The sequence below is a fragment of the Hemicordylus capensis genome, chromosome 5 (genome assembly GCF_027244095.1).
Source record: "Hemicordylus capensis ecotype Gifberg chromosome 5, rHemCap1.1.pri, whole genome shotgun sequence".
In the NCBI taxonomy this organism is placed as follows: Eukaryota; Metazoa; Chordata; class Lepidosauria; order Squamata; family Cordylidae; genus Hemicordylus; species Hemicordylus capensis.
The window spans coordinates 239852164-239878461 of record NC_069661.1 but is presented as its reverse complement, the minus strand read 5'-3'; the positions used below and the strand labels follow the sequence as shown (position 1 = coordinate 239878461).

At 46.2% G+C, this 26298-nt stretch overlaps 1 protein-coding gene across 12 annotated transcripts in view; it reads right to left on the bottom strand.

Moving 5' to 3' along the window:
- Nucleotides 1-26298, bottom strand: part of CALD1 (caldesmon 1) — a 306807-nt gene that overhangs the window by 191892 nt on the left and 88617 nt on the right. For 11 of the 12 annotated variants that reach the window (XR_008307722.1, XR_008307723.1, XM_053251783.1 and 8 more), the window contains exon 2: nucleotides 1105-1207. The gene's annotated coding sequence lies outside the window, so the exon portion shown is untranslated. The remainder of the gene's footprint in view (nucleotides 1-1104; nucleotides 1208-26298) is intronic. The other variant, XM_053251776.1, reaches the window with a different exon arrangement.

Here is a 26298-nt window from a genome sequence, read left to right as displayed (position 1 = left end):
GGGGGGAGAAGCGGGCATGGGGGGGATTAGTGGGCTGGCGGAGGCACAGATGATCTGCACCCGGCCTAGCTTGTATACATTATACTGTACAGCTATCTGACACGCTATCAGTATACAGCTATCTGATACACTGGCTATAATTAAGGAGCGGATCTGATGGAGATGATGTGAGTTTAGAATGTGCACGACCCGTTGCTTTCCTTGGTTACACCATCTTACACAAGAAAGGCAAGTTCCGGCTACTGTTTTTGAGTGGGCAGCAGGCCTCAAGAGAAGTAGTAGTAGAAGTAGTCTTTTCCAAGGGGATCATACATACAGGTCAAATGGCCAGCAAGGACTTTGCATGACTTGCAAAACTCCAACTTCTGGCCAATTCTTGCTTTCTGAGATTAGCCTACCACTTCCCAGTACTACTTTTCTGGAGAATGGAGGAAATGATGAGTTAATCTTAGAAAGCAAGAGCTGGCCAGCATTTGGGCACTGAAGAAATCACGAGGTCCCTGCTGGCTGTCTGATCTGTCCATGGGATCCCCCAGAAAAAACAATGGAAGTCTTGTCATCTGGAAAAGCCCCATGTCCTCTGCTGCTGACCTTTTGTACCCAGAACTGCACCCCAACACAATCCTGTGCCCTGTGGAGTGTCAGAGCTTGGTCAAGATCTGACAACCATGGATCCCTGACCTGTGTCCACAGGGGCTTCAGGACGTATTATTGCCATTCACCCTTTAATGTGATAGAAATACTGGTGTGATGATGGCAGGATACACACTGCAAATGTAACTGCCGCACAAAGTGTGGATCTGTGGAATCTGTAAAAACCAATTCAGAGTTGAGAATCCCACAGGAATTGAAGGCACAGGGTAAAAATAAAGTTGCTGAACTTGCACGATTTAGAGGAAAATGTGGATTTTTTCAGTGCAGAATTTAGAAATATTGTTTTGTTAAGAAGTGCAGGCACAGCCCATAAGAAGTAGTTCTCTTACAGCAACAGAGACAATGGTTTGTTGTTGAGTAAAAAGAAGAAAGAATGTAGGGATGTGTCAGAGACATGGCAATTGCAAAGTAGCAAGGAATTCAAAAGGTCATCACTTCAATCATACTCACACAGACCCGACTGGCTGGACACTTCAGAGTCTGTTAGTCGCGTGCCAGAGACTGAAGGCTGAGATTAATTCAGAGTGACGGTTCTGCACCTTGTAGACAATCGCTGTGGAGAAAGCAGAATGCAAGAGATGAAGGGCACAATCCACCCAGAATCTACCTTCTGTTTTTGCACAGCTGCACTGGAACAAATCAAAGCATGCATGATGCTATGTGCAAGTTAGTGGCGCAGTGCTGCATGGATGGACAGGCACTTTTGTTCCTCCAGGGTCTCAGCAGGGACACAAAGCCCTTTGCTTCCTAAATGGAAATAATATGCTGCTCTTGCTATTCCAACAGTTTGTTACATAACTGAATATCAGACTACAATTGACTTTATTACCATTCTTCCTGTCTTCTGTTACAAAGGGCATCCTCCACCCTTTGTGGCTGACAACCCAGATTGCTTTTCAGAGTGAATAATGAGGTTCAAGCCCTGTAGGGTTAGGAAACTATCCTTGACTTCTTGTAAAAGAAATCACCTAATTACTGAATTTGTCTAAGGGGGTGTGGCCATTGAGGTGGGCATGGCTATGGGGCATGGCTGTCTGGGCTATGGGGTGTGGCTATAGGGACTGTCATGGAGAGTGCCTGCACTTCTGAATTTGTGACTACACCACTGATGTGCAGCATTGCTTCATGTTCAGGAATTTATACAGGACATAGCTGAAATGTTCCAATGCATACATAGTAATACAGATATACATGCAGATCTCTCCGCACACAGGGGCTTTCCTAATGGCATTTCTCTTCACAGAGTGGGGCATTTCCTTTCACAGAAGAGAAGCACTCACAGATGCAGGGCTTTGAACCACACCCACAGTTGACAATTATATCCCAGAGAGTAAAAAAAGAATTTAAACAAATTTGGAAGGCCACCATGGGCTATGCAATACAGATTCTGTTTCTGCTTCCACCCCACCCTTCCTGAGAATAATCTCAGGTTGCATTCAGAATACTGGCTGACATTCAGAGGAATGCACCTCACAGGCACCAGGAAGATGCATCTGCACTGTGGAAAGCTTTCCCACTACTGCTGCGCCTATGCACACAACAGGGGTGGAGTGAATTTTGCCAATTTCTACTTCCGAAAGTACCCTGTGTTGCACACCTCTCAGGGACATATTTTTAGGTGACAAAGGGCACTTTCAAAGACAGAGTAAATAGGTGACATTTGCTCCCCCCTGCTGCATGCCTGACACAGCACAGATAGGAAAGTTTCCCACAACATGGACACATCTTCCTGGCGCATCTACAGCGTGTTGTTCTGGACAGGGTTATCCCTAAGGGGGTGCAGGGCTGGGGGCGAATCAGCATGTGCGGGGCCTCCTTAACATTTCATATCATTACAGAATCATACTTATTGATGACATACAGTGTAAATAGTGTGAGTGAGGTTTTTGGACATGTCCAACCGGCTTGGACATATAATGCATTTCTAAAGAAATAAAAATAAAAAGCACAACACATGCTTCACAGTTCTCAGACCTTCTGGATTGCAAATCAACTTGAGCATAGTGCATAAATGAATGAATGAATGAATGAATGAATGAGTAAATAAGTAGATAAATAAATGGGGGGAGAGAGAGAGAGAGTGTGTGTTTGTTCCAGATATTTTTTTTAATTTTCTACCGTGAAACAAGTCACTTATAGGACTTTTTGGATGGGTTTGGGTTTTTTTTAAACCAACAATTTGTCCAGTCCACTTCAATTTAAATATACATATTTCTCCCACCCTATCCTACATCTCTGTTTAATAACAAAGCCCTATGCCAAGTCATTCCAGGACAGGTGATCTAAAGGCTGGGGCAGACAGGGGGATATTTTACCCTTTTTTTAAGAAGGCAAAGGGCAAATTCTTCCATTTGGGGGTGGAATGATGGTCTAATGGGAGGCTTCAGTTCCAGACATTTTGTAACTTTTTGCCAAGAAGCAAGCCACTTATAGGACTTTTTGGATGGGGTTTTTTTAAATTAAAGAAAAAAAATTAAAAACCAACAACTTGTCCAATCCACTTCAATTTACATATACATATTCCTCCCACCCTGCCCTACAGCTCTGCTCAATACCAAAGCCCTATGGCAAGCCAATCCCTAAATATTCAAGCAGGGGAAGATAAACACAAAAAGGAAATAACATCATACCTCCATTACTAAGGCTGGGCAGGGCACAGGGTAGCAGAGAGCTCTGATGCTGGACACTCTCTGCCTGCCTGCCTGCCTGCTGCTTTCCTGAACTTCAGGCTTCAGGGAGGCTTACATGGAGGCATCTCTGGAAGCCCCATCCACCCGCCGAACAGCTGAGAGGTGGAGCTCTAGCAGTTTGCCTGGGAGCCTTTCAAGCTGCACACAGACACAAAAGATAGGCTCCAGCAGGGCTGTGGGGAAAGATAAGTGGCTGGGACTGGGGAAGATAGGAGGGCAGGCTGCACTGCAGTGTGCCCAGAGCGGGCCCTGTGCCAGCACAGGGCAGGCTCGGGGCAATTGCCCCGGTCGCCCTGCCCTAAGAACGTCCCTGGCTCTGGGTGTCAGTCACCAGCCTAGCTCACCAAGTTGTTCAAATCTAGGTTTTAATGTGGGTTACCAAGACTGAAATGATTGTGTGAACCCATCCCAAGGAGGGGATCTTCTCAGGTCATATACCACCTTGACATGAGTTCACAAATAACTTCAAAGTTGATAACCCACATTAAACCTAGCTTCAAGCGATCGTGTGAACAAACCTACTATGCTTCTAGCATTCATGTAACAAGATGACGAAGAAGACAACGATGTAGTAGTAGTAGTAACCCTCCTCTCACCCTGAGATATACCCCAGATCATCCTTTCTGTTAATGCCAAATTCATCTGAGCTCTGATAACAAAAGTGGGCATCTGATTCCTCAGTAAAAAAAAAATCAGGGCTCTAAAGAAAGTAAGACTCATAATACCTAAAGCCTGATATCTCCTGAGAGGCCAGGATGGTTGTTACCCTCCAGATTGTGGTACTTAACCTTGCAGGGAGAAAATGCTCACCTTACTAGTCCAGTCACTTACTGCTGAAGTTCCTGCAGAGCCCAGTCTGAGAGACCCAGACACAAACATGCCTGTTTCATCTTCTAAAAGGCTCTGTTGGCTAGCACAACTACCGCTTTGAAGAGGGAGATTATCCCTGGGGCCTGCATTCAATCTATATCCCCTTCTGTGACTCAGTCCCCACTTCCATGAGCAGTGAAAAGCTGCAGGGGGGCAGTGCAACAAGTGTTTGGCTTCCTTTGGAGAAGAAAGTACAGGAAGATGATGATGCCTTTATAATTTTGGGGTTAGTTGGTTGGTTTTTTACATCAGCTGGAGCCAAGCAGTATATGCTCTATTATAAGTCTGCAAAAGATCACACCAGATTCCCAGAAAGGAATGCCTGGACCATAAGATGCTTCAGGGCGCTTTCCAGATTACACCCTAACACAGCAGTAAAATGCGTCAGCTTGGCAAGAGTGTATTGAAAACGATCCCCAGAATCTCAAACTCCTACAACAGGAAAATATAGTTATTTTTCTGCAATGAACTTGCAACGTTGTATCACTAAATCACAAAGATAAAATCCAAAGTAAGGCATTGGAAATGTGAACGTCACCTTGCTGTCAGTGCAGAGACTGCGGTGTCCCAAATCCAAGTCCAGCACTCTAGCTACTCCATCACACTGGCTCAGATATTGGGCTCGGATGCTGATGTACCCCAAGAGAAGTGCAAATTACCACAGAAAATAAAATGGAAAATCCATACTACGAAGAACAATGTTGTCCAATATTCCTAGCTCCATCTGCTGGCAATCCATGAAACAACTGTTTTATGGACTGCTTGGGGAGCAGAGTTAGAACAGTCTAAAATGGTTGTTTCACGGATTGCTGCAGATTGCCAGCAGATGGTGCTAAGAATATTACACAACATCATTCTTTGTATTGGAGTTCCCATTTTATTTTCCAAGATAATTTGTGCTGATGCTAGAACAATTCAGTGTCTATAAGAGCTCCTTGTGTGAAGCAACTCAGTCAAAACATATTCCATCTACCTTTTTGCAAACCTTAACATCTTGAACGACACAGGCTATTGGAGAGAGATGTTTGTGCAACTGAATACCCTACTGGAGCGATCTGTTTACTGCTGTTAATAAAAATTACTTGCTCAACTGCATTTCCCTAGACAATCCGCTTCAAAACCTCCAGGCTATCTTTGCTACCAAGAGCTCTAATGACAGCCGGATGTGTAGTTTGGTGTGGCTTTTTGGAAAAGCTGAAGAAATGCTGTTTTGGCATCTTTTTCCTATCCAAGTGTTACAAGTGCCATAATGAGACAAGAAATAGCTGTTGAGACAGGAGGCAAATGGAAATGGCCTGATCAGAAGCTTCATTTGGCAGCGCTGAACATGGCCTCACCTGGCAGAAAGCAGCATTCTCTCCAAATATGAATACAACGAAGAACCCCTTTGACCCCTTTTCAACATTTGGAAAAAGGGGGCTCTGGCTTTAACAAAGGACGATCACCAGCAGGTGGCCACTGAGATTACTTGCTGTGGCAGCTGCTGCCCCCAGAGAACCTTTGCCCCCCCTCACTTGAAATCTCACCAAAATGCCTATTTTTGCCACCTACAAATGAGGAGGGGGAATGACAGGGGATTTCAGGCCAGCCCTCATATTTATGACCAGTTTCAAAAGAGACCAGACCTTGGTTCCTTGTCTGGACCTTCAACTAACTGTATTACTAAGTGGTAGATGATACTAATGTTGATTTTTTTTTTTAAACAAATGCAAGTACAATGCAAACAATGGAAGAAATGAGCATGAGAAAACCAGCCAATGAGCTGTTAAGATGGAAGGATAGCAGCTGGGAAAACTGAGGTCAACTTCAGCTCCGTTATTTTTTAATTAAAAATAAACACTGCTTTTGCCATCGAGGGACTGGTTAGCATTCCATTTCGAGCACTGGAGGGAGGGGCCAGGCTTTCCTTCACTTTACTGTTATCAAAAGCTGTGCAACGTGCACCCCATCATTATAAAGTTAGGTGAACATGCCATGTAAAAGAAGAACAGTCTACTTTCTTTCAGATAATTTTAGTGACAAAATTGTACATGTGTATTCCCCCACCCCATGCAGTGTTCCTTCTAACAGGGATTCCAAATGTTGTTGACTACAACTCCCAGAATCCCCAGCCAAAGGCCACTGCAGCTGAGGATGCTGGGAGTTGTCGTGAACAACATCTGGGAATCCCTGTTAGAGAGAACAGTGCACCCCACCCGCAATGGGATGCAGTCAGAGGGAAAGCCTGAGGGACATGGAGGATAGGTCTATCAATGGCTACTAGTCTGGTGACTGTGGGCCACCTCCAGCCTCAGAGGCACGATGCCCCTGAATCCCAGTTGCAGGGGAGCAACATCAGGAGAAAGGGCATGGACTCACCTCGTGCCTGTGGGCTTCTCAGAGGCATCTGGTGGGCCACTGTGTGAAACAGGATACTGGACTAGATGGGCCTTGGGCCTGATCCAGCAGGGCTGTTCTTATGTCTTAACTTTTTTGACGAGGGAGAGGAGAGAAACTTTTGCAGGAAGAAAAACATGTTTTGGGGGACACAGAAGCATTTTTGGGGGGAACTCCCCAAATGCTTGGGGAGGGATTTGCACCCCTGATGGGTCACATATAATACTTCAAATCAACACTGCATTTTTCTATACTCACATGCATTATTGGTTGTTTACCTGTATTTACACAAATAGAAGATGACACCCTTAAAAATAGAAGTTAAATATAGGTTATACCTGCATTTTCCCAAAAGGAACACAGCATTCTGAATTTAAGACAACCCCCCAATTTCTAACATCAAAGAATTTGGAAAAAATCTAGTCTTGGATTCAGGGAAACAAAGTAGTTATTCACATGAAATTTTACCCAACATTCCATTTTCTTAAGGATTTTCAATTGTTATCTCCCTGGGATAGGGATATGCACAGAACCGAATCAGAGGCCCTTTATGGGCCTCCAAACTGGTTCGAAGAACTGTGCAGCGCGTCAGCAACTTCCAGTCATATCCGGAAGAGGAGGGCAATGGGGCGGCAGGGAGGTACGAATAGAAGCGCAAGTAGAAGGTGAGTGACTTTCCACACCGGTTTTGTCTGCCAATCCCTGCATTATCCTGATTTCCGCTGTACACGTGTCCAGTAATCACGGTCATGATGTCTGCACTGCCCTGCTGTGGACCATGTGCTTCACTAAGAAAGTCATTTCTCAGGAAAAAGTGAGGAAGAATCAGGAAGTGTCTGCAGTCCAATCATTGGGAGACACTTTTAATAAAAACAAATGAGGGCCGAGGGCTCTTCTTTGTCTTTCTATCTCACAGGACATTGCTGAATGAATGTGGCATGACCAGTGAAGACCAGGGCTGCCCAGAGGGAGGGGCAGTCGGGACAATCTGCCCCAGATACCCACTAAGCAAACCCCCACCCCCACCTCAGCCCCTATGAGTACCATTAATCTTTGCCCCAGCCCTACCAGTTATTCAACAGAATTCTTGGTATTCTGTATAAAGTTTCCTTTTTTTAAAAAAGAGGGGATAATTTATCAGAGTATAAGATGATACTGAATTGCAAAGTGTCGACTCTGACAAGACCATGATAAACTGGGCAAGGAGGAGTTACATGAAATAATTCTCACATGTGGACCATCTATACAAGAATTCTCACCTATGGCCCTTCAACTTTGTACACACATGCATGAGTGCTTTTGGGGGGGGGGGCGCAACATCTACCCAGGTCCCATAAATCCCCTTGGCAGCCCTGTTGACAATATAGCCAGATGCCTACCGCAGGGGTTCTAAACATAGGAAGCTGCCTTATACTGAGTCAGACCTTGGTTCATCTAGCTCAGTATTGTCTACACTGACTGGCAACGGCTTCTCTAAGCTTGCAGGCAGGAGTCTCTCTCAGCCATATCTTGGACATGTCAGGGAGGGAACTTGGAACCTTCTGCATGCAAGCATGCAGGTGCTCTTCCCAGAGCGGCCCCATTCCCTGAGAAGAATATCTTACAGGGCTCACACATGTAGTCTCCCATTAAAATGCAAACCAGGGTGGACCCTGCTTAGTAAATGGGACAATTCATGCTTCCTATCACAAGACCAGTTCTCCTCCCTAACAAGGCCATTGTAGCTCGGGATCATGGGAGTTGAAGTCTAACATCTAGAGAACCATGTTTGAAAACTCATAGCTTACTGCAATTGTGATATCCAGATGGTCAAAAGCCAGCCTGTTTCCCTTTGTCTGCAGCATCAAACACAAATAGAATAAGCTATTTATGGCATTCCAGTATTTTTGTGGTTCTCATGGGAAACATACTCAACGATGACTGTCATCGTTTAATATTCTGCACCACTTTCTTAACCCTGTGGTCTTTTTGCCATCTACCACCAGCGTGTCTTTTCATTGCTCCTTCCAGAAGCAAGGGAGGAAAGAGGAAGTGGGGGAAGGCACAGCCAACCATCTCTGCTCGCTTTCCCAGGATAGGGTCACGCTCAAGCCAACCCATAAGGTCAGGGTGCTGGATAACTTTTCCTATTCAGAAATATCAAATATTTTTAGCCACTACCCATTTGCAGTAGCCCAGCCACAATCCACACACATCTTCTTTGTTCCCATGAAAATCAGAGGGTTTTTAAGCTGGTCTAACTCTGGGATGGGTTTTGGTACACTGTGCCTGACGTCAAAACAAATCAAGGAATCAGCCTTATAGGATCATCCAGCCTTCTTTAGACACTCTACTGTATTATTTCAATTCTTCCAAATGTGCAGAAAATATGCAGAACAGATGCAATCAATGCATAACAACATGAAACTGATTGCCAGGATGTTTAGGTCCAAGAAAAGGAAGCACTCTTCTACACAATGCATAATTAACCTATGGAACTCTCTGCTACACAGTGTGGTGATGGCCACCAGCCTGGATGGCTTTAAAGGGGGCTTAGACAAATTCATATAGGACAGGTCTATCAGTGGCTACTAGTCTGCCTGGCTGTAGTCCACCTCCAGCCTCAGAGTCATAATGCCTCCATATACCAGTTGCAGGGGAGCAATAGCAAGAAAGAGGGGCATGCCTTCATCTCTTGCCTGTGGGCTTCCCAGAGGCATCTTGTGGGCCACTGTGGGAAAGAGGATGCTGGACTAGATGGACCTTAGACCTGATCCAGCAGGGCTGTTCTCACATTCTTTAATCCTTAACATATGGCAGGGGTGCTCAAACAGGGATCCTCATATGTTGTTGGACTACAACTCCCATCATCCCCATCCACAATGGTCAAAGGGGCTGGGGATGATGGGAGTTCTGGTCCAACAACATCTGAGGATCCACGTTTGAGCACCCCGGCTATATGTTGTTATTCACAGCATCCTTTCTGCATATGTTCTATTTGGGAGCTCCGGTTTCAGAACTGCTGGCAGAGCCAGATTAACCTAGTAGCAAAAGTAGCATTTGCTACAGGCCCTGCATTTTCCCGCACTAAAAATGTTTGCAAGCTTCTCTCCTATTCCTATAACCATCTCTTGTCTGGAGATCTCTCCTCCTCTCTGCTTCTGCAATCCACCCTAGGTGGGAAAAGAGCCGTTGCGGTCTTAGTGCTCACCAGTCACCCAGCCCTCGCAGCTTCACTCATTCCAGTTGAAGGTAAAGTTCGCATTGCTGCCCAGGCAGTGCTCCAAATGGCAAAGAGCTGGGGCTTGCAGCAGCCCGAAAGAAATAGCCTGTCCATTGGCTCTTAGAAATTTCTTGTCACGCTCGCTTTCCTTACGATGCTGGATGAGATGGTGATGCCCATGTCCCACCGCTCCGCCCCCGGTTCCTTGAAAGGTGCTAATAGCCTTACCCACTGTTTGCACATTAAAATAGTAGCTTTTTAAAAAGCCAATCCAAGGAAAAACCATCTGCTGTTAATATCAGAGCAAGATTTACTCTGGGGATGAATTTGAATAATAATATTTGTTTTTATTTGTTTCGTTCTTTCATTCATTCATTCACGACTCAGTGAATTACTTTACTATGCAAGTAAATAATTTGTTTTAATATTTATGTGCATTTTTAAAATGTAGGGCCCCTTTAGAACATATGCTACAGACCCCTCACTAGCTTAATCCAGCCCTGACTGCTGGTTTAGGATTGTAAAGGTGACAACCAGCTCATGGGTCGGGGTGATGGAATTTGTAGCCCAACAACATCTGGAGACCCAAGTCTGAGAACCCCCGAGTACAGGATTCACTCCTGATCTGGTCGCTAGTAGCACAGAGGGAATTCTAGCTGCATTTTAGCTCTTTCTTATGTTTCTTTTTTAGACTGTGAGTTCTTTGGAGACAGGCAGCCATTTAATTAATTAATTAATTTCTGTATGTAAACCGCTTTGGAAAATTTGGTTGAAAAGCAGTATATAAATACTCGTATTCGTATTCATAATGAGCTAAGCATAGAACATTGGGGTTCAGAGATACTAGACCTCTGGTTAGCAAATGCAAGGGGAGTTTTCTTCCAGCTGGAGAGAGAATACTGGGTTGGATGGACTTTTGGTCTGATATGGTAAGGCAACTGGTCTGATCCTGCAAGAAAATTAGGTTCTTATGCATATTTTGTTGGTAAAATTCTTATGTAGAAGTTAACTCTTTGTTTTTCTGGACAACGTCAAGCTAAACATGTTCTTTTGAAGGATGCGGCTTTGACTTGGGAAAGCCCTGTGGGACCATGGGAACTTTTGTTCAAAACCGGTATATAAATATTTGTCGTATTCGTGACACTAGATCCTCCTCTATGCCCCTCCCCACCACCACGCACAGAATATACATGTGGTCTCGGAGCAACAAAGAGAATGGCCCAAAACTGTTTGCACATACTCTCTAGAACTATTGTGAGAGGCGAACAATTAGTTCTACAAAATCTCTATCACCCACAGTTTGCCTTTTCAGGGATATTCCAGGAACCCTTTTAAAATGTTCAGCTTTTGCCTTAAAGGCATGCCTCTAGGCCTGTTATCACAGAATTGGGGTCTTCTAGTTGAACACCCTGCTTAGTACAGGGAACAGCTACAGCTTCCCTGGAAAATGGTCATCCAGTCGCTGTTTGAAAACCTCCAGTGCAGAAGAGTATACCATTGCATGAGGCAGGTTGTTCCACTGTTGAACAGCTCTTACCAGTAGGAAATTCTTTCTTCCTAATATCTAGCTTAAATCCTTGTCATTGCAATCCAAATGGTTCTAGTCCTGCCCTCAGAGAGTACAACTCTAGTCCTTCTTCTATGTGACAGCGCTTCACATATCTGAGGGCAGCTATTACGTCTGCCCTGCCCCCCCCTCACCGCCCCACCTTGGCACTTTCCAGACTATACCCTACAATGGGGTCAGGACGAATCTCGGAAGTGTGCTTCCACACTTCCTGTGTCGTGACACCGCAGTCCCTACATGGACAGCAGGGTGCCGTTCACATTTCCGATGCCTTGTTGCGAATTTAATCGTTGCTATATAGAGCAAGGAAAAAGTGGAAAAAGTTGTGGAAAAAGTTGCTGTTTTCTCAGGTTGTTAGTTGCTGTGAGACTGCTCCCCCTCCTGTTTACGTTCCAAATGTGGCTTGCCAGAAAGGAGGCATTTTGCTGCTGATGAGTAGCTAGTCTGGAAAGCGCCCTTCTCTTTTAATTATTGGCTGACATTCAGACTAACTTTCCATGGATGTGCCAGGTTTTCCCACTGCGTGAAGGAGGGGTGATTTTCGGAAATCTCCACTTCCCTCTGTAGCCACTTATGCACTCCAAAACTGTCCCTGTGAGCTGGGTGACTCCCAGGGATAAAGTTCCAGGAGGCACAGGCAGCTGCTGAGGAAAGAAGAGATCACCCAAAACCGCCCCTCATGCAACATCTGAAAAATCGAGACAATCTGGATGTTGGCCATTGTATTTATTTATTTAACATGTGTATATTGCGCTTTTCTACCATTAAGGCCTTCAATGCAGTCTTCCAAAAATATTTGAATAAAACTGTTTTCAGTCTCAGCAGGGGTGGAATTCCACATGTAGGTCTTCCACCCTAGTACCAACCAACAGATTCCCACTCTACACCTGATATCAGTCTACTCTCCAGGGCCACACTGGAGTGATGGTAACGAAAAATCCTCACAGGAAGGAGCTTAATGGAGGTGTTCTCTTTTTGCCAGTGGCAGCGACATCTCTGGCTGTTTTGGGCTTGCTGGTGCAACAAAGAGCAAGCCCTCCCTGAAAGCCCACTTCCAAACCAATCTGGTAATGTAAGTAAAGTGTGCCGTCAAATCGATTTCGACTCCTGGCACCCACAGAGCCCTGTGGTTGTCTTTGGTAGAATACAGGAGAGGTTTACCATTGCCTCTTCCCGCGCAGTATGAGATGATGCCTTTCAGCATCTTCCTATATCGCTGCTGCCCGATACAGTATCAGTGGAGATTCGAACCGGCAACTTTCTGCTTGTTAGTCAAACATTTCCCCGCTGTACCACTAAAGGTGGCTAATCTGGGAATGTAGCAGACAGCAATATCTGGGTCAGAAAGCCAGGTCTGCCCCTGTCACACAGCTTAAGAACATAGGAAGCTGCCTTATACTGAGTCGACCATGGGTTCATCCAGCTCAGTATTGTCTCCACTGACTGGCAGCAGCTCTCCAAGGCTACAGGCAGAATTCTCTCTCAGCCCTACCTGAGATACCAAGGAGTGAACTTGGGACCTTCTGCATGCAAGCACATTTTCTACCACTGAGCGATGGAATATCTGACAGCAGACAGTGCTCACATGTAGTCACTCATCAAAATGCAAACCAAGGCAGACCCTTCTTAGCAAATGGGACAATACCAGTTCTTCCCACAAACAGCTGGTTTGGTGGTTGTTTACCTGAATCCAAGACTAGGTTTCCCCCCAAATTCTTTGATATTAGGAACCAGGGGGTCATCATAAATTCAGAGTCCTCTTCCTTTTGGGTAAGTATAGGTACAACCAGTATTTAACATCTGTTTTTAAGGGTCTTGTCTTAAATTCAGAGTCGTCTTGTATTTGGGTAAATATGGTATTAGAATCCTCCCTGGATGGGCCTGGATGGAATTGCCACTATTGGTGATGTTTCTTATAGAGTCATAAAAGAAAATACGCAGACAATATCCTGCCTAATTGCTCAGAAAGTAAGTAAGTAATTTGTTCCCACAGCCCAGTATTCCACATTCTGCATTCCAATAAACAAGATGCACTTGGTAGCACTAAGCACTTAAAACCCCCCAAAACTTTTCATTATATATTGCTGAAATTGATACGCACAAAAAATCTTAATGTAAACAAGAAGTATGTAAGTATTTGAAGGTTCATGTTGACTAATACAGATCTGCACAACTCTGGCCCTCCAGCTGTTGTTGGACTACACCTGCTATCATCCCCAGCCACAGTGGCTAATAGTCAGGGGTGATGGGAGTTACAGTCAAACAGCTGAAGGGCCTAGGTTGTGCAGCCTTGGACTAATGGTATGCCAACCCAAGAGGCACTCCGAATATGCCCACAGTCACATATTTTGCCGGGGTCAGCAGACAGAAATGTTTCTTAGAACTCTGATGCTACATTCCAGACTCACAGCAATGCATCGTGGGAACACTTCTGTAATTTGAAAACCTACAACAGGGAGCAGCCTGGTAGCTGGGATGTTGCGTCCCTGCTTTGTATAGCATGCATTTCTTGCATGCCACATACACGCGCACGCACACACACACTTCCCACTGAATGAAATCCCAAAATGATCCTCAGGCAAACAATGGCATTATTCTTCTCAAGCTCCGCCACCAGCAATCTCTCTCATATTTCTTTCTCTCCATCTTGCAAGCTCTGTAGCAGCCGTTCTCCAGAATGATGATCGCTCTGGGATGCCTTTGCAGGAATTCGGAATGCCTGGCTGAGAGCTCCCATATAGTCCCCCTTTGACTTTTTCCCATCCCCTTCAATAGTGCAGCAACATGCCTGACATTCTTCCTCTAAACTACAAAAATGCTGTCTGCCCGCGACAATGTGTCACATCCACTCGCCTGGCAAGGGATGCAGTGAAGGCAGAGAGACAATTCCCTCCTTTCTTGTCTTGCTGGTCATGGTGTCTTGATGTCCGCTGGATCTTTGATGGCAAACGTCTTTGGCTTGAAATTAAGGCCAGCGTTGAACGTTTACACAAAGCAGTCAATGAGCCCCCAGTCTAGAGTTGCCATGTTCCCCAAAATTCCGGGTTTCACCCGGATTTTAAGCATCTCACCCAGCTTGCTTAGCCCACCCAGATCCTCCCAGATTTCAGCTTTCATAATAATAATAATTTTTAAAAAGCTGGAGCAAAACGTGCAGTCACTATTCGGCTCAGAAATTATTTTCCAGCCAATTTGCATAATATGCAAATCAGGCACCCGGATTTGGAAAGCCAGAATATGGCAAGCCTACCCCGGTCTCATCACATTCCTGCAGTGTTCTTCATTGTAAGGCCCAGCGGGAAGTGTAGCCCTTCCCAGCACTTTCTCCACAGAGCTCTTAAGAGAGGGCTATGTCTCTCTTAAAGGGCCCTTCCGGCTGTTTAAGAAAGGCTGCCATACTGAGAGGAGGTCAGCCCAGCTGGAAATGGCCCTTACATTGAAGCGTTTTTGCCAAAGTGGCCACCACTTGAAAAATAGGGAAGCTCACTGCACTACTCACTGCACTGTTTTCGTCTGGAATCTAGACCTTGGCTCATGCAAACAAGGCATTCTGTAGGCTGAAAAACAATGACAACCTTAACGCCACTTCTGCATCTATATATATATATATATATATATATATATATATAATTCTCCTGGGTGTGCCTTGGAATGTGCGTCCCAGCGCCCAGCTGATTGGCTGGGTGGCGGACGGGCCTGATTGGCTGAAGCACACCCAGGATGATTGGTTGCCACGGCGGTAGCAGGCCTGGCCACAGAGGCGGGCCCAGCCCAGCCACGGAGGCAAGGCCCGGGGGAGGGGGGAGAAAGGGGGGCAGAAGTGGCAGTGGGGAGGAGAGGCGGCTGGGCCTGGAAGTGGAGACTGGGGCCGAAAGTGTGGGGGAAGAAGTAACTGCCGGCCCCAAAGAACGCACAGATGCTCTGTGACGGGTCGGCTAGTAACAGGATAATTTAGGAACCACACATTGAGATTATACAAGATGCTACTAGTCTTTTTTGATCACATGCAAGTAATCGTAGTAAGACACTGAGTATTTAGCAACAAGAATTCTGGCAATCATTCAAGAGTTTTACTTCCCTGCATCAGTTTGCCAGAAGAGGGAGATGCTAGCCTACTTACTATTCACTGTTCTTGGGCGCCACCAGTGCAGCTGGCTAGAAGTGGATAATGCAACCTCCCCTGCTAACTGAACAAAGAGGCACCTTTTCAAAGTGGTGATTCTCTTTATTGAGCAGGGGGAGAGCAACCGGCCCTATCCAGCCCCAGCACAGCATCCCAGTCCAGTGGCTGTTGAGGGTGTCTATCTTATGTTTCTTTTTCAGCTGTGAGCCCTTTGAGGACAGGGAGCCATCTTTATTTATTTTTCATTTTTCTATGTAAACCACTTTGGAAACTTTTGTTGAAAAGTGGTATATAAATATCCGTAGTAGTAGTGGTGGTAGCAGTAGCAGCAGCATGCTAACTCAGTGATTGTCAAGGGACATAAGGGGTCTGACCCTTCAATCAGAGCAACATGTTCCTATAAATCAGGACTGCACAACTTTGTTCCTCCAGCTGTTGTTGGACTACAACTCCCATCTTCCCTTTGTCCACTGTGGAGGGGATAATGGGAGTTGTGCCCCAACAGCAGCTGGGGGTGGGGGAGTGCCAAAGCCCTGCTACAAATCAATCCAATTATTTCATGCTGCTAGCCTAACCTGGTTGCAATTGACCTCCTACTTGGCCAAAGAAGTCTTGAGACCACCAGCCGTGACAGTAATTTGTAGAGATTTCAGGAGAAAATAAGAAAGGTGTCCGTCAAGGTGAACATCCTTTAATGATTCCTGGTGAGCAGAATCAGGGTGGACAAAGTCCACCATGAGTAGGCTACACTCTCCAGTTCTGCTCACACAACTCCGTGAGGAGCAGAGAGGAAGAACTCTGGATGGGTGGAGCCAAGGGAAGGTAGGATAGGAGTGGCTTGGCAAAGTGGGCAGTACTTGTACCACCTCTACATCAATCAGCTGCAACATAACTTTCTAGAGTAGAGATGGTCAACTTTTGCATTCTTTGTGGCCACTCTGTTCTCTAGAGACAGTGACCTGGGGGCACAAGTGTATTCTGCTATTCTAATTGACACCATGAATGGCCAGGATCTATAATAGATGGTGATTGGGCCATATCTCAGTGGCAGAGTATTTGCTTTGCAGAAGGCCCCAAATTCACTCCTTGGAGTCTCCACATCCATCCATTCATTCCCAAAGCAGTTTGCATAAAAGCTTCACTAAAAAGCCACACATCAAGCCACATGTTTAGATCTTCACATGCGGAGCCCTTTAGGCTTTGTCGCTTCTTTCTTCTCTCCTCCCCACAGAGCAAGATGGGCCCTAGGTAGCTCTATGGTGGCAGCTGGGAAGGGAGGGGCCACCTCAGTGGGAGCACGGGAGCTGGATGGTGGCAGTTTCCCAGCCTGTGTCTGTCTGTCACAGAGCTGGGAAAGATTCCTGCCTGATACTCTGGCGGGCCTTTGCCAGTCAGAGTAGACAGCACCAGGTGCGAAGCCAGCCAAATGGTGGTCTGGGTCCCTCTAGCAACATCCCATAAGTGTGATGTCACACACACGGGGTATGGCTCAGGCTCCAGAAGAGCCCCAAGCAGACTCCCTGCCCACACACAGGCTCCAAGCGAGCGCTCCCCTTTTCTTTTCAGGCAGAGTTTGCTGCCTGAAAGCATCTAACTTGGGAAGAGCCAAATCATCCCCTCCAGAACCAGGGAAGGGATGCCTTGGACCTCGGACTAGAGCAGTTCTGCCCCCTAGATATATGATGTGGAAATGGTGGGGGCTGGAGAGAAGCATCTTTTGTCCCACAGAATCTCCTCCAAGGATGGACCCTTCCAAACAAAAGATGCTCTTCCCAATCTGCCTGCAAATTAGATCTATTTCCTATTAGATCTCTTCTCAATCTGCCTGCAAAAGCATCTATTTTCCAGTGAGGCAGCGCTTGCTGCCTGAAAGCATCTATTTCCCTTTCTCTCCCTCACTGGAATGCTGCCTGAAAAGGACAGGGGAGCGCTCATTTGGGGCCCGGGCGTGGGGAGTTCAGTCGAGGCTCTTCTGGAGTCTGAGCCACACACCCCTGAGCGCTTCGGCGGCCCCTTCCATTGGTGGCCTGGGTTCTTTGAACCAGTTCACGCAATGGTGGCTCTGCCTCTGGACAGCACTGAGCTAGATGGGTCAAAGGACTGGCTTAGTATAAGGCAGCTTTCTATGTACCGTAATGAAGCTGGCATCACATAACAGTGAGAGATCCACAGTTATGGTGAGGGCATGTGTTGCCATTTTCAAAGCTGTTTATATACATACATACATACATACATACATACAGGAAGGAAGGAAGGAAGGAAGGAAGAGCTGCTCATCCCAGAGCGGCCCTATCCACAAAGGGGAATATCTTACAGTGCTCACACATGTTGTGTCCCATTCCAATGCAAACCAGGGTAGGCCCTGCTTAGCAAAGGGGACAATTCACGCTTGCTACCACAAGATCAGTTCTCCTCCTCATTGTCCTGCTACCACCCCTGAACTGTAGCCTTTGAAAGCTCTTAAGAGGTCTCAGATGGTAGGGACTACTTTGACCAGCCATATCATCACATCTGCATTACCCAATTGGCACATTGGAAGCCCCACCTGTTTTCGCCACTTGCCACTCTGGCATTGCAGATGCAAACACAGCTTAGCTCTTTCTGATGACCCCCATGAATACCCTGGCCAACTCAAAACGTCTTCTGCAATAGCCATTTCTACAAATGACATTCCTGCCTGACATTGTAGGCTGCTGATGGTAACAATTAAGGCAATTGCACACAAGAAAATGTGGATCTAATGTCACTGCAATTAACGGATGGCAAATAGCACTGTGCTATTAGTCTATCATAGGGACTGTACATCTGATTCCTGTTTTCACTGGAACGGAGCTATTTTGGCTGGAGCTTGTCCAATCTCTCTGCCTTTTTGGCATTCAGCATTTGTTCCATTTTTGGATGAGCAAAACCGGAAAAAAATTCTACTGCTGTTAGGGAAGACCAAGATTCTTGCTCATCTGACACAGGTCATAGCCATGAACCTTGAAAGAAGATTCATTCATCATTTTTACAGCAATACAACTTGAAACTACAAGCAAAATAAATCAGAGTATGCATCCCTTTCATCATAGTGCAATTTCTATTTTTTTCTTTTTTCTTTTTGCAGGCAGCAAGGTACAAATCTATTAATCATAGAAGGACCACCAGCTTTCTCAGTCCACTTCCTATGCCTCCTATTCCATTTAGTGATCCTGTTTCAACCTCATTAGAAACCAACCAGATATACTTCTTTTAAAATCATGGATGACTCTAAGGGTATCAAGTGCTCCCCACAAAATAACCATTCCTCCTTTTGCCCCACCCCCCATCCACTAGACTGGAATTTTACAGCAAAGTGTCAGACAATACAGTCACAGTGTATTATGACCTATAATTTGAATTAATTATTTGGAAAGGCCTCCATTGTTTAAAGAAGCTCCGTTCACTCTCTCCTCTACCCCAGAATAAGCAGCAGAAGCCAGTGCAGCCATGAAGGCAGGAGACTCCTCCAGCCTCCCAGGAGCCAGGCCAACCCTTTAGCTTCCTTTCTGGCCTGGAACTGGGCTGGGTGAGACCATGTGTGCAGTGGGGTTCAGGATAGATTTAGCTATCCTGATATTGACCTCTCTTTCCACCCCAGTCTTTCCTGCCACATGGACTTGGACAGGAAAAGAAAACCAGCCTGGAGGATTGGTCCTATCTGGCCTGTTTGCAGAATTTCAAAAATGTCCAACAAGCATCATTAATAAGGTAAATAAACTAACAAGCAACATTAAGTACCTTACCCCTAGAAGGATATAATGTATAGCAAAATCCTCACTCTATTAAAAACATTCATTGCCACCCCTTTCCTCCCCCAAACTAGCTGTTCACACACAAAAACATGTACTTGTGTACAGACATCTATACACTTCTTCAACATAATGTCTGAATAGGGCTTGAGTCTTCAGGAAACCTTTTACCACTAGGTCTTCTCTCTGTAGCAGCCCACAACCCCCTCCCCAACACCTCAGTTGTCTTGAGACCGATTCAGACATTATGTTGTACAAGTGGACAGTTGTCTGTACACTCACATATGTGTTTGTGTGAGTGACTGTACCTGTGTTCATTTTAATAGTGAACCTAGATACAGGTCCTTCGAATGAGTGTACTTCTGTACCTGCCTTCAACATAACAGGGCCATTCACATGACCGGAGAGGGTGTTAACCCTACACACACCCAGATGATTGCTGGAATGTTGCTGGGAGTGCAGACCACACTACCAGATGATCGCTCCGGTAGCCGGGACTATGCGTCCCAGCCTCCGGATATCCCATAATGCATTGTGTGACATGCACAGGGCATTGGGGGATTCCTCAGGAGACAGGCGCTCTAGGCATCCGTCTCTGTGTCCGCTGGGGCTGAATGCAGCCCCAGTGGACACACAATCCTGGAGCCCGGGTTAAGGGCTTGCTTGAGCCTTTAACCTCAGCTAACAGCTGGGCTAAAAAACTGGGCTAGACAGCACTGCCCCACCGAGATCACACCCAATCCTGGTGGTTCTCACGTGCAGCCTAACCCAGGGTGCACATGGGAACAGCTTCAGTGACTCTACTTGTGTACAGATCTGTAGCTGTGAACAGTGTACAGTCGTTGTGTGAGTGTTGCACACAACGTGTGAATGGTCCTTTTTAAGCAAGCTCCAGGAAGGCAGGCATGTTTACCAGCTGTTATAATCTACTTCTCTGGTGTAATCTATCTTGAAGGACTCTAGCATTCAAAAAAAAATCACACAGGAAAATGGAATGTCAAATAAGTAAAGGGCCAACTAAGCAAAGAGGCCTTGAAGCAACTTAGCAAACTCCCAATAAAACCACTTGGTGTGCCAAAAATAACATCTACATTCCAAGGACAAACACAAGCGGGAAAAGATGCAAACAACAGCTACAGCCTCCCCCTCACTGTAACCCCTGGTCCAACTGGGGATGGGGGGAGGCAGCACAGGATTAAAGAACATCAGCCATGTGCGTGTGGTGGTAGAGAGAGAGTCCAATGCATTCTGGGATCTCACATGCTTCTTTGAGCCACCGTCACAGTCCCAGAGACTGTTCGGAGTGACCCAGATGCTTGTAACTTCCAGACTCATCCTGAGCTGAGTAAACTTGCTGATAACAAGAGCAGACTACCCAGAACGGATGACATAGAATGGATGACATGCTAGTAGCTAAGAGATACTAGCGTGTCATCCAGAGGTGACCAGGGATGGGAAGTCGCTCAGTGGTAGAGCATATGCTTTGCATGCAGAACGTCTCTCCAGTTTAATCCCGAACATTTCCAGGTCTTTCTGGAAAAGACTCCTGCCTGAAACCCGAGATGGCCACAGCTAGTCAGTGAGTCCTTTCTCACCATCGGAGAAAGCGTTCAAAAGGAGCGAGGGAAGGGAACCCTGAAACGCTTTCCTCCCCCGCAGACGATCTTCTCTCCCTTGCAATCCCTGGGAGGATTGCTTGCCCAGATGATAACCGGTTGCTGCCGTCAGTAGAGGGTTTCTGGGGGCCAGAGGCCCACTGAAGTCCCGTAATGCACCATGCAAGTGCATGTGGAGCCTCCCGACACCCGTCAGGAGGCTACTTGTGTGTAGGTGCCAAGTGGAACCACGTGGAACTAACACACGATCCACGCTTGTGCCCGAAACACTTGCTAACAGCTGGGGCACCTAACAGAGTTTGCTGCCGTGGCAAAACCGGCCTGGGCTTTCCGAGTCCGGTTTTGCCTATGCGTGTGAATAGCTGCAGTGTCAGCAATATTGAGCAGATGGACAAGGGAGCAACGGCAGGAGAGAGGGCATGCCTTCATCTCAGGTCTGTGAGCTTCCAGAGGCACCTGGTGAGCCACTGTTTGAAGCAACAACAACAACAACAACAGCATTTATATACTGCTTTTCAACAAAGGTTTCCAAAGAGGAGTTTACATAGAGAAATAATACGTAAGTAAGTAAGTAAATAAAATGGAGCCCTGTCCCCAAAGGGCTCATAATATTAAAAGAAATGTAAGATAGACACCACCACCAGCAACAGTCACTGGAGGTACTGTGCTGGGGGTGGATAGGGCCAGTTACTCTAAGACGGTATAGACATCAAATACATACATACATACATACATACAAACATACATACATAAATAGAACCACCACATTAAAAAGGTGCCTCTTTGCCCAGTTAGCAAGGGTTCTCCACTTGATGGGAAAAGACCGATAACCTTGTGATTGTTTAGACTTCCAATAGCCATTCGTGTACTGGGATCCAAAGTTTGTGCCCAGATTCCACCATGCATGGGTTTCCCTGTTCAGTTCAGAGGTGAGGAGAGCTCTACCTGTGCAAAGTGATACATGCGTGCAACTGTCTCCACTGATGTGAATGGGTATGAGCTTGTGTTCATCAAAGCTTCTGCACAAAATTCGGAATCAAGGTCATAGAGTCACAACTCTCCATTTTCAGGCCAATTAATCTGGTACTCTGCTTCTCCTTGGATGGACAGACTGTGGAGGGGCAGATGGAGGAGAGAGGCTGTAGCTCAGAGGTACAGCACAATGCTTTTCATGCAGAAAGTTCCAGGTTCAATGCCCTATATGGTCATCTGAATCCTTGGTGAGTTGCTAGCAGTCAGAGTAGAACAAGGATGCTCAGAGTTGGGAACCCAGATGTTGAACTACAACTTTCATCATCCCCAGTCACAATGTGAGATGATGGGCATTGTAGTTCAACATCTGGGGACCCAACTCTGAGAACCCTTGAAATAGACAATACTGAGTGAAATGGATCAACGGTCTGACTCAGTATAAAACAGTTTTCTGTGTCCATTCAAGAGACTGATTCTAAAAGAAATGTGCTAAGCTATGAGCAGTTTTAGTAGAGCACTGAAACGATGCTTTAAAAAAAAAAAAAAGCAAACCCAATTTTTCACTCCAGAGCTTACTTTGCAGCAACCGAAATATATTAATTGCTTGTGACAGCTATTAGAAACTAATGAGCAGCAGACACCCCTTCTCCCCTCTAACACTATATTTCATGATGGAAATATCATAAAACCATTCCATATAAATCATGTGTGCCTCTTGTTGCAAGTATTAATTTTTTTAAAAAAAATCTGCAATTAGTGGTAAAACTACATTTTATTCCATGCCGTAAATAATGACTGGCACTGCTATTTTGTCCTGTGAAACTTGCTGTTCGTTCAAGCCCATAAATTCTCTCTTGAGAACTCCCTGGCTTATATACCAGTCCACATAAATGGTTTCAGTCGCTACGGACTTCAGTGGTGCCCAAGAAAACAGCCAAAGATTGCCTCATTGGGAAATACCTTCGGAGTGAGGCAGGGCTGCCCAGCAGAACCCACCAGATATGGAAGTTTTATCATGTTATATTTAGAAACCCAGGGCCTGGCTGGACAAGGTGCTCAGTATCCCCACAATAAGCCGCTGAGCATTTCCAGTACTTTCCGTGAGCAATGTATTCCGGGGATAAATATAAAGAAACATCCAAAGTAATAAGCCGAATATTGTAAGTCAAGATTGGAAACATGGCCACAGAAAGAGTAGACATAGCAGGCTTTGCTCTGTGGCCAATGCTGTGCCCTCACACATGGAGAGATGAGACACATTCCAGATGTTTCCACTTTGCAAAAATCCAAACTGTCCTTGGATGTTTGGACACGTTTTTATAGGCTTTTGCATTTTCTGAATTGTTCAATATCAGTTAGTATGCAAACTGAAGAACCACAGAGTTTCTATGCACGCATTCAAAATTAGAATGCGTGCATAGAGATAGGCCATACTCTGGGCCTCACAATTCTCTGTCGTTTCTGCCTTCCAAGCTCCTTCCACATACAATATGGGTGAAGTCTAAACAGTTGCCAGGTCCTAAGAGAGCATGAATGTGCTCTTAATTGGTGGTGGGGGGTAGGATGCAATGAACACAGGCAGCCATGCCCACCAGCCACAAGCAGACCCCAGAGATTCCACACACACCTCCGTGAATGGGGAGAAGATGCCTCTGTCATACATCAAAGCCCTATTCAGACATAGAGATTGTTCACACGACCGAGTGGGTGGGGCAGCGGGGAGGGGAGGCTGGTTGAACTCACCTCCCCTGCTCCCGACGAGCACTTGACCTAGTGGAAAGCGTGGACCGTGCTCTTAGACAATCCGCACTGTGGTGCAGACTTCCAGAGGCTGGGATGATGCATCCCGGTGCTAGATATCCCACAATGCACTGTGCAACATGTGCAACACACTGGGGAACTCCCCCAGGAGACAGGTGCTCTAGGCATTCTTCTCCGTTTTGGGCTGAAAGTAGCCCCAGCAAACATTCAATCCCAGAGCCTAGGTTAAGGGTTCATTCGAACCCCTAACCTCAGCTAAGAGCTGAATTTCAAAGCAGGGCTAGGCGGTACTGCCCCGCTGGGATCAGACCAGATCCCAGTGGTTCTCACATGCACCCTAAACCAGGCTGGGCTTCCCTAGCCTGGGTTAGGGTGCACATGAGAACAGCCTCATAATGTTGTTAGTGCGTACAGATGTCCGCTTTGAACATGTTTTTGTAGCACATGCTTTTGTAGCCGGATTCAGACATTATGCTGTACGAGTGTACGGATGTCTGTACACTCGTACACGTATTTGTGTGAATTACTGTACCTGTGTTCATTTTAAAAGTGAACCTGGATACGGGCCCTTCAAATGCATGGAACATAGTGGAAGTGTACTTCTGTACCTGTGTTCAACATAACACATGAATTACTGTGCCTGTGTACACTGTGCACTCATTGTACAAATGTTGAGCATTATGTGTGAATGGGCCTTGTGCAGATGGTTGTACGAGCTCTCATGATCCCAATCAGGATAGGAGGTGCAGCCAGCCAGGGTAGGAGAGCTGGGTGTGCTCCTATTCCATGTGGGAGCACACATGAACTCATGTGGGAGCAGCCATGTGAACTCAAAGATCGAGGCAGGAGGCAGGGAGAATGATTGTGTGGAAGACAGGAGCTGGGAGGCACCAACCTAAATTCTGTCCCCAGCATTTTACTGATGGTGGACGAAAAACCATCCTACCCAGCTCCTGCCTCCCACATGATCACACACTCCTCTTCCTACCTTGAACTTTGTGTTCACACAGCTGCCGCCAATCAGGAGTGTGCCTGGCTCTCCTCCCCTGGATGGCTGCTCTTCATACCCTGATTAGCATTGCGAGAATGAGCCTTACGTCTCTTCACTTTAAAAGTGAACCTGGGTACAGGCCCCCACAAACATAGGGACAGATGGGAAGGGTAGTACTGTACATGCAGTAATGTGTGTGTAATGTGTGAATAACTATGGGCATACAGATCTGTACATGCAAACACTGTACAAGACTGGAAGTGTTATGATAATAATGAGAGAAGAGGGCTCAAGTAAGAGCTTGAGGATAAGAACATAAGAACAGCCTGCTGGATCAGGCCCGAGGCCTACCTAGTCCAGCATCCTGTTTCACACAGAGGCCCACCAGATGCCACCAGATGTGTAACAGTCTATGCCTTCAGGTTGACTCAGTGTTATGAATCTATCTGAGCATCTCAGTGATCCAGTGGATGGGAGAGGAGAGACAAAGACAACAGCTTCTGAGACCAAGATCCTGAAGGTTGGCATCAAAGATGACCTGTTTACATCCCTGACAGACATGGGATCCAACATGGGTTGAACCAACCCTTGACCATCAAGGGCCAGGAAGACTTTGAGGTCCGGGGCACTGCATCAGGGATCCAGAAGATGCATCTTCACCCTCTCCAATGCTGCAGCATCCTTCTCACCCCAGCTCTGTGCACCCGCATCCTTTCATCACACCCTAGCATCTGGATCACTGGGAGAACCAGTAAGCTGGTCGTTTACTGGTTCCCTGCCCCTTGGAAACAAATGGTTCCCCTTCTCCCTCCCTTCCCCCTTCTTCTCCCTCCTCAACCCACCGGCCACCACCTAGTTTAGCTTGTTTAGAATCATGTTAGAAGCTTTAGTTTTGCCTGCCAGGACCTTTTCTCTTACTGTAAGAGAAATTTTATTTGTTTAATTAATTAATTAATATCTATGTAAACCGCTTTGGGAACTTTTCGTTGAAGAGCGATATATGAATATCTGTCGTATTCGTAATCCCTCAGTGTTGGCCCCTTGGATGCTTGTCCCATGCATCCAGTGGGTGGAATGACACCCCATACAACCTCCAAGAACACTGGCCACCATAGAGAGCAAGGAAGCCCCAGTGCAGTAAGAGGAGCAGGCTAGTAGCACTTCCCAACTATCTGCACCAATGCTCTGGGGGAGGGGCAATTCTTAACAACCTCCCCACCCCACCCCGGAAGCAGCTGTGCAGCCCTCAGGGACATATTTCTGGGTGGCACAGAGGGCTTTCTGGGGAGGGGCAGAAACAGCTGCTTCCGTACCGTGCCAGTGTAGTTAGTTGGGAAATGCTGCGAGTCTGTTCCTCTTGCTGCCCCAGTGCTTCCTTGCTCTGCATGTCTGCCACTGATTGTCCACTGTGTCCTTAGCTTGGCCACCACATCTCCAACCTCAGCTGGATCATGAGCCATTGCCAGTTAGCAAGCTGGTCCAGGAATGGTAATGCAGGCAAGATGTGCCAGAAGATGTGCCATGCTCATGCTGTGCTGTGTGCCCATGTTTTATATTACATGTTTATGTTGATTCTAAATTGTATCCCCCCACCCTTTAATTTAGTAACTTGTGATATTGCCATTCAAACTGAAAATCTAACTGGGAGATACTTATAAAAGGCAGTAAAGAGCTTTACAGATTGCAATGGGTGTTCTTCACCACCA